This window comes from Lycium barbarum, chromosome 4 (genome assembly GCF_019175385.1).
Source record: "Lycium barbarum isolate Lr01 chromosome 4, ASM1917538v2, whole genome shotgun sequence".
Lineage (NCBI taxonomy): Eukaryota > Viridiplantae > Streptophyta > Magnoliopsida > Solanales > Solanaceae > Lycium > Lycium barbarum.
This window is the reverse complement of record NC_083340.1, coordinates 109,163,657-109,173,606: the sequence shown is the minus strand read 5'-3', so window position 1 is coordinate 109,173,606 and position 9,950 is coordinate 109,163,657. Positions and strand designations below refer to the sequence as shown.

General features: G+C 38.2%; 1 pseudogene; it reads right to left on the bottom strand.

Moving 5' to 3' along the window:
* Positions 1–6,920: 6,920 nt before the first annotated feature.
* Positions 6,921–7,482, bottom strand: LOC132638506 (major strawberry allergen Fra a 1-3-like; annotated as a pseudogene).
* Between the last annotated feature and the right edge of the window lie 2,468 nt (positions 7,483–9,950).

Below are 9,950 nucleotides of genomic sequence, written 5' to 3'. Positions count from 1 at the left end.
AGGCCCTGAGTCGATTCAGCAAGCGGTGGAAAAAGTTAAGGTGATCCGAGATCGATTGCTGACAGCCCAAAGTCGCCAAAAGTCTTATGCGGACAAATGCCGACGAGGATTGGAATTCCAGGTTGATGATTGGGTATTTTTGAAAGTGTCGCCAATGAAAGGAGTGATGAGATTTGGCAAGAGAGGGAAGTTAAGTCCTAGATATATTGGACCCTATAAAATTATCCGTAAAGTGGGTCATGTCGCTTATGAATTGGACTTGCCTTCAGAGCTTGAATCAGTCCATCCAGTCTTCCATGTTTCGATGCTCCGCAAGTGTATTAGAGATCCCACAAAGATTGTCTCGATAGATGATGTGCAAGTAACAGAAAAGCTAACCTATGAAGAAGTGCCTATTGCTATTCTAGACAGGCAAGTGCGAAGACTTCGAAATAAAGAGGTAGCTTCAGTTAAAGTCTTGTGGCGAAACAATAACCGGGAAGAAATGACTTGGGAGGCGGAAGAGAAGATAAAATCCACGTACCCGCATTTATTTCAAACCCCAGGAGAAATTCAAGATGAAACGTCAACGATATAAGGTATATATGCTTACTTTTCATGCTTTCGGTCGTGTGTGGCCATAGATATGTTGATATTGTGATGTGGCCCTGTGAGGCAATGATATTATGGGTTGTTGTGACAAGATGGTAGTGCCGTATTACAGGGGAAACTCTGGCGAAATTTTTCTAGAATCCCTGATGACTTAACATTCAAGGGACGAATGTTCCAAAAGGGGGGAAGAATGTTACACCTCGGAAATTTTCCCGTGAACGTACAATGAATAGACTAATGAAGAATACGAGTATACGATGTTTTAATCAGAAGGTAATGACGTTTGACGACCCTAAGTAATATTTCAAAGGCAATGGGAATAAGAGATAGGTTATGCTCCACAATGACTAATTATAGGTTCTGAAGACGTGAAAGTTGCAGATTTGCACTTCGGCCCAGTCGATCGTAAAATGAAATACAGACCGTAAAGTGGTATACGGCCCGTAAACTACAATGTCATATTTCAACTTACAAAACTTCAACTTTCTGCCAAAGACTTGAATGGTTAAAAAAGACTTGAAATACGGACCGTAAACTGAAATACGGCCCGTAAACTGAGTCGTAAACCACCATGTCCTCAGCCTGACTTTCTGGTTCTGATACGGACCGTAAACTGGGTTTACGACCACTGTGCACTTCAACTACTGTTCATTCCAAATCAGATTTTAAGTCATTAAAAGGAGACCCAAGCTCATTAAATTCATTTCATTTCCACGATACTTCTCTCTAGAAACCTCTAGAATATTCTCCACTCTTCATCTACAAGAAAACAAATGAAATCAAAGATCAATATCAAGAATCCAAGTGAATCAAGTGTATGAAACTCATCAAAGTTCATCCAACTTAAGAAATTTCAAGAGAAGCAAACTAGGGTTTTGGTGCAAGAAGAGTAATACCACTCAAGGCTTGTTCCTACAACATCTAGGGTAAGTTTTATGGCATTTACATGTTATTTAGGGTATGGAAGAGTTGAAAAGCTTAGATTATAGAAGGATGTAAGAAATGGGTCATGAAAGTGTGAATAGTAGCAATGTTGAGTAAAGGTTTGAATTGAGCCATGATCATTAATATTTTGTGATTATGAAAATGCTATGAATGACATTTAGAACATGGAATCAGTATCCTATGTGAGAAAAATGCAACGATGAACCATTGCCATGATTATGGAGAAAATGAAGACAAATTGTGAATACGGATATTGTAAACGAATGATGAGTGTTGTCTATCATATTGAGAATGTTGTTATGAACGCTTGAGAGTTGATATAGAATGTGGGGAAAGTAGTATAAACGAAGGAAATGTTGTCCAATTTTCCCTAGAAATAGTAGCGCGTTCTTATAGTCAATTAACTAACGTTAATGCGAATTCTCTCTTGAAGGTAGAACGTACGCATTAAAGGATAACAAGCAAGCGATAGATTAGTAAACGAAAAAGGTATGTGAGGCTATTCCTTGCTTTCTAATGGCATGAATCCTATAGCATGACTCTCTTTCCTCTTCATGAGTTCCTATATATCATAAAACTAAAAGCCTATGTCTACGAATAGCTATATAAGATAAGAGACATGTTATGAGCCCTATAATGATATGATGATCCTATGATGATAATGATGTTATTTATTGCTCACACTCACCTTATATTTTAGTTCCTTCAAGGTGAGGCAGAATGTCAAAGAATGCTCCATAATGAAATCGGGGGATCACGACCTTACGTCACCCCGATAAAGTGTAGTTGTTCTTGAGCCCTATGCATGTACTATGATAAACATATTATGATAAGTATATTATTATGATAAGCATGTGTGATGATGATATAACACCGTGCCTACATGGCCGGGCAGTCACCGCTAAGGCGGGCAGCTATACACCATGGCCAGACGGCATGGGCAGACACCACTAGTGGGCGGCATGAGATGATACCCCGGACGCGGGAGGCCTGGACGCAGGCTAATGTTATGATTATCACACTGATCTGATATGGATGGGCAGCTTATACATTATTACACCGTACCTATATGGGCGGGCAACTTATACATGTATGCATATATGATATGACGATGAGTATGAGTAAGACAGTATGCATTACTTCTTTTATATTTGATAGTCAGATACAGATGTTTCATATTGATATTTCCTTTGCACCATTGTCTTATTTCATTGTTTATGTCTCTCATACTCAGTACAATGTTCGTACTGACCTCCATTTTCTTTGGACGCTGTGTTCATGCCCACAGGGAGACAGGGAGGAGAGCTTGATCCTGATTCGTAAAAGCTAGTAGCTGATTGAGAGCACTCCATTGTTCGGAGGTGCTTATGATGACTCTCTTGTGTATATTCGTGTATATGTATTTTAGGGCACGATGGGGTCTTGTCCCTTCCTTATGTTTAGCACTCCAGTAGAGGCTCGTAGATACGCAGTGTGGGTTAGATGGTCTCACGAGAGGTTGTTATGTATATATAATATTTTGATGGCCAAGAGGCATATGTATATAAAAGTATTTATGTTTTCATATGAAATATGATTTTCCTACAATTTGAGTATAAATGTGATAAAAGAGCTATATGAGCATGATGAGAAATAGAACGAGCGGTGCTCGGTGGTTAGCCCCGGGTACCCGTCGCGGCCCCTAGCTGGGTCGTGACAGATTGTTCAATTAGGTGTATTGCCATATATGTTCAAGAGTGATTATGAAGTTATTAAAGAGGGTAGCAACATATGTATTAAGTTACTAGTGCCAGTTGTTAAGCTGTATTCATGGGATCTTAGTTCTGCTTGCATTCATGAGCCACTTCTCAAGGATAGGAAGGAAGGGAAATCAAGTGAGTTTGATGAGTATGGAATTACTCCACTGGTGGACCATTACCTTAAATCCCTGGGTGTTCTGGAAAGATTTTGGCAACTAGTTGAAGCAGAAAAATACTTTACAATACTTCTATTTGAACCAACAACAACCACCTGGGAATCATTAATGAATGGTTCTTGCATTCATGAAGTTATTGACATTGTTGACCAATCTGAGATAAGAACTCTTATATATGATGACTATTCACGATTTCCATTTGATCCAGGTGACTGTTGCACTTATGATTTTGTTTGTTAAGTTCCTTCCTTGAGGTCAAGGAAGTTTTGAAGGAGGGAGTACTGATACGATCTAGAAATAAAGCTGTTGTGGGGCTTGTACAAAATGCTTGGGAAGTAGTACATTAGTGCATACAGCCTCTTAGTTAAGGTGTAGTTATTTAGTTTTATATATTACATTTCAATCCCATAAGCTAGTTACTTTTTATCCCTAAGTTCTTTTTATTTTAGCTTAATCCTCCTATATGTAAGGGAATTGCCATTACGCTGAGGCTATGAATGAGAATATTGTTAGTTTCTTAGTTTTATTCCTTTCTTCTTAGCTAGCTTAGCTCTTTTCTTGCAATTCCTTTCTTAAATTTCCCAAGTTGTATCATTTTGATATTAAATTATGCAGATTTTCCTGTTTTAAGTTGGCTATTTAAAGCCTTCTATGCTTATGTAAAATCATAGAGAAGACAATTTTCAATCACACTTTCTAACCTTTTTGTTGCCCCATCTTTTAAAAAACCAACAGGAACAATAAAAGTTTCTCTTCTGAACTCTGAGTTCATAAAGAGTGGCTATTAGTGTCACGACCCAAGCCGATGAGTCGTGACGAGTGTCTGACCTCTAGTGACCAAACATCCCTATACTCGTATCTGAACCTTACTGAACAACAAAGGCCCATAAGTGGATTAAACTGATCTCATAAATAGGCGACATCAAGAACTCTGAACAATCTGTACATACATAAACATGCTAGAAGAACAGTGCAAGCCAGCTAGGCTGCCACATATACTGTACACAAAAGAATAGAAGCTGACAAGGCTACATCATCTAACTAATACATACACTGTCTACAGACCTCTACTGGAATAAAAGCTGTAGAAAAGACGGGACAGGGCCCCATTATACCCATCTATAAACATCTCAAAATGCTAGCATACCAAAATAGACTACAACTCCGGATCGATGGAGCGCACTAACCACTGCTGGATTGAAGTCCTACTAAGCTGGACCACCTATCGGTCTACCTGAACCTGCGGGTATAAACGCAGCCCCCCGAGCAACGGGGAGTCAGTACGGATAATGTACTGAGTATGAAAGACAAAAGAACAACACATATATGTAAGAATCATGAATAAGATCTGAACTCATAAGCTACAATGACTATCTGCATGTGCTTGTATGAACTAGTATCTGTATGTATCTACATGAATCTATATAACTGATAATGCCACTGTGGGAGCATAATATGCATGCTCATGCCTATCAATGAAGGTCATACATCTAGATATATGTGCATGTATAACGCCTAATATGTGTGCGTGTATAACGACTGTCAAGCCTCTATGGCATCTCATTATATCATATCGGCTCCTCTGTGGCCATAATCAATATCATCATCACTCTGCACCAGCTGATCGGGTGGTAATGCATGTATAACGCCTATCTCTCTTCTCATACCCCACATATATCTAATATTCGCGTATATAACGCCTTCTGGTCACAGCTCAATGTACATAGATGTATATAATAGATGTAATGCACGAATAACTGTATACATAGAACTGGATACATAGAGCTAGACCCATGAACAGAAGGAATCATCTTAAACGGGGTACATGAACATCAAAGACTGAAGTACTCCTAATGCTTCTAAGAGTAGGGTAATATAGAAGCTCGCTTACTCGCTCGTTGGCTCATGTCATAGGATCATGCCAAAGGAAAGAAAAGATAGCCTTAACATACCTTTAAGTATATCCAATCGTCCAATATCTACCTCTCAAACTTGTAAATCTACGGTTAAGATAACACAGGCCTCAATTAGACTATTTACCTCGCTCACTAACCATCTTTAGATACATATAGAGCTTAACAAATTATAGATAATATTTTCCTTGCAAGCTCAACAACCCTTCAACTTCACAATTGATCCAACATCAACCACAATAACAAAGACAACACCCATATATCAAAATATACTTAAATCCATTTCTAATCATCTCTTAAAATAATCCAAAATCACTATCTTACCCTTCATCAACTTACCACTTCCATAAGCGCCCTCCCTTTACGTAAAATCACTAAAACTCTTGATAATTAACTCAAATTCAAGGGTAGAAATCATTTACATACCTTGAGGGGTCTAAGACTCCAAGAATCACTTCAACTCCAACTTCCAAAGCTTTACAACCTTGAAGAAACCCTAGAAGCAACCTTCTTCTTCACAAGCTCGGGTTTTACGAGGTTCGGATCTTGCCAAATCTTCACTAATATGGTCTAAAATGTTAGAAGCAAATATACTAGGGTTTTTATTTGACTTGGAAGAGAGAAAATGAGAAATAAGGTCATGAACCACATATTTATACTTGGAGTAAAAAAATTACAGTGGTGCGGTTCTACGAGCCGGTCGACGACCCGTCGATGTGTCGACGGTCCGTCGACTTTCCCATCGACGGTCCGTCGATGTGTCGACCGTCTGTCGACTTTCCCGTCGACCTGCCCCTGCAGATCTCATGGCTGCAGAACCCTGTTGACGCCGCACAATGACAGTTCGTCGACCATGTGGGCGACTCGTCGATAATGACTGGTGTCTGCAGACGTCTCTAGTTCAGTTCAGATCGCGTCGATTCGATTCGTTTAACTTCTAATTCTGTAAAATGCCAGGAATACCTGCTGGTACCTTTGTACACGGGGTATGGCACTTTCTATCTCCAAAACTTGGACACGAGTCTCAATTCCGAGGGCATACCCGACTATGAAACCATAGGTTCTACTACGATGAGAACGAGGGGCGTAACAATTAGTATAGCTCCAATAGTCATGGCCTGTGCCGCAACTAAAATTTTTAGGCACCACGTCTAGTGATAAACTTGATTCTTATTAATACGCCTGATGAGCATTAAGTATTGTTAATTGTAAGAGTACTAGTACTGTATCCCCATGTGAAAGTTGCAGCCTAATGATATTGCCGAAGATACTAATTGCAATTTGAGTATCAAAGATAATGTAGTGCTGATTTTTCTTGGTAATTTGGGTGGGTTTGTCATAATTCAAGTCTCAATAAGAAAGATGTGACAATCACTGAACACCAATGAATATTTTATTTCCAGAATACATATATTAGATATAGAAGATAGTCTTTATTTTTTGTGTACCTTTTTTAGAACTAGAAGAAAGATATTAAAGATGAAATTAACTAAGAAAGCAGTAGTTTGCAGAAAACAGACTATATGACTTGGGAGAAAAAGAAATCAGGAAGCTGATTAAGCGTAGGCATTGAGACTCTGAAGGAGACAGGCCTCCAGTGCTTTGTACATAGCCAACCCCTTTTCCTTGCCTGCTCTGACTCATTCAGCTTGAAATCACCTTCAGTGTAGTATTTGCTGGTCATCTTAGAGATAGAACCACTAGCTGATTGCTGAAACTTCACCTTATAAGTTATCTTTTCAAGCTTCTCTATCAACGCTTCACCTTCGATCAATGTGTATTTGTATGTACAAGTATGTTCATTAAGCTCATCAATCTGATACTTTATAGACTTAAGATTGCTACCAGCATGAAAATATTTCAATTTTATTGCCAATTCATTAGCAGTATAAGTACCATCGCTACTCAAAAAAGGTAAATTTGGTATGTCCAACCTTCAGCAAGATTGATTTGCTTTACATTACCAACATCACCATCGCCTTGCACAAATTCAATGCTTTTAATAGCTTGTGGCAGCAGTTTCGGTATTTAGTTATGGGAGTCAATAATGGAAGCCTTGAAGATATTTGATGGGGAGATTAATGAATTGTGCTCATCAGTAAAAGTGGTGACACCCATGATTAGGGACAAAATTTTAGTAGGAAGATCAAAGATTTGCAGTTAGCTTTATGATGGAGAGGTATTCTTGAATGGAAAAGCTAAAGGAGTAACTAGGTACTTACAGGTTAAGATGAGATATTACTTATTCTTGAAATTGTTCCATTGCGGCTATCAAACCATATTCTTTGGTTTGTCCTATACTGTGTTTTCAAAAAAATAAGTTAATAATTCTTCCAAGAGTTTATAAAATTGCTCTTCGCCATTATGTTATTTCTATCGACACACATTTTTTTCTATTAACATAGTATATTTGGACTCTTAACTCTTAAGCACTGGGATTCCATTTCTCATTTTTATAGGAAATGTTGAGAAAAATGGAATTTGGCCTAATTCAACCCCAAATAGCTCATGAGGTGCATAGTATAGTATATGCTAAATATCATAGATTGTTTATTCTTGAAACTGTTCTTAGTGCACATAACGTCTGACATTCCTATGTTTGTCCTTTATGTTGCTTTATATGAAAAGGAAGAAAATGGTTCCCGTAGTTTGTAATATTTCTATGATTCATCACTATTTTATTTACAACACCACAGAGAAAACACATACAGTACACTTAATTTGGTTTTGCTCAAGAACATTGATCTCAAGTTTTCAACTACAGATCAGCTTTGAAGACTCTTCCTGCATGAATGCAGGACCATTTAGGTACTAAAGTTTTGAGTCTAAAACATACAAAATGTTAGAAAAATTATACTTGGGGTTAGAAAAGATCTGTAGAATGGCTTCAAGGCGTGTAGCAATGCTGCTTTCCGTAAGAAATATTTGCCCCCACCACAAGATATGCAAAGGGTATTGCGAATTTCCTCTAGGATACAATGAAACTCTTTATTCGAATTTGTCTTTGTACAAACAAATCGAATCACACGTCACTCAGAAGAATAATAGAATCTGTCTAACTTATGTATATTTTCTGCAGCAAATAAGTATAAGAGATTTGGAGAAGGAGAAGAAGATCTTGTTATATTTTTTCCTGTTATTTTTATTTTTTATTTTTTTTTGCCAAAAACCACCATCAGTTGGTGGGGGGGCTATGGCATGACCCCATTCATTCATTCCATCAAACGCAGGTACAGAGAGGTGGTGTAGTGACCAAGCCTCTTTTGTGTTACAAGTAGGACGAAGATTTCATCCCTGTACAAAAATTTGCCAGCTAAGTTAAGGTTAGGGGGGATTTCTTTACAGTTATAGTGTAAAGAAGGTTTATCCTTACAATCTTGGGGAGGAAAGATAGCTATATAAGCTATACAAAAATTAAGCTCTATACTAATCATGAGGGATTTCATATTGATCAGTTCTAGCTTTGATCCGGAAAGAGGGTCTTCCTTCAAAATCATTCTTCAATAGTGATTTAGCTCTTGTGGGGAGGGTTAAATCATCTAAGAAGAATTGTTCTTGTTTGGTCTCTTCTCCGTGGTTAGCTAAGTAGTCTGCAACTGTGTTAGCTTCGCGAAAGCAGTGTTTGAAATTAATATTGCCTTGATTTTTGATCATGTCGATCTGTTGAATGAGATCTTTGACTTGCCAAGCAATGCGAATGTCACCATTGATCATGCCAATAATCAGTTTAGAGTCTGATTCGATGTTGATGTTTTGGTAACCCCTGTCGATGCACCACTTCAGCCCGATCAAGATAACTTTTGTCTCTGCAACATTGTTGTTGCACTGTCCATAGTAGGCAGAGAAAGCCATCAGGAAATGTCCGATCTCATCTCTAAGTATTCCTCCTCCTCCTGAGTTGCCCGGGTTGCCTTTGCTGCATCCATCTGTATTTAATTCAAGAAAAGGTGAGTCAGGTTTGATCCATTTTATACATTTAATATTGATTTTAGGCTTAAGATTTTCGATCATATGGCAGTAGTTATGCCAGGGGCTCTCAAGTTTCAGAGAAGTAAATTGAAGATTAATTATCCCTTTGGCAAGGTAAGTAATTTGATCAATGATCCTTCTCTGAGAGTATTTGATGCCTTCATATCTGTAAGTACACCTTGCTTTTCATATTTCCCAACAAATAATAGTTGGGAGGCATTTGAGGAGCATAGCATGGACTTTGTTTTTAGACTTCAGGAGCCACCAGTTCATAACCGTCACCCTAATATCTCTGGCAGTTGAGATGATACCACAACTAGCACCAAAAAAATTCCATATATCATTGGCTAGCTCACTATCTCTGAAAAGATGATTAGTGTTCTCAATCTTGTGAGTGTTGCAACAGTAACATCGGGAAGGACCACAAATATTGAATCTGTGTAAAGAAGTATCGGTTGGAATTTTATTTGCTAGAATCCTAGACATAAAAAATGAAACCTTGAAGGGTAGCTTAGGATGCCAACAGTTAGCAGCAGTCATAGTATTAGCCTTGGTCAGTATCAGTGATTTCCAAGCATATTTACAAGTGAAGATCCCGTTATGATCAGGAGTCCAAG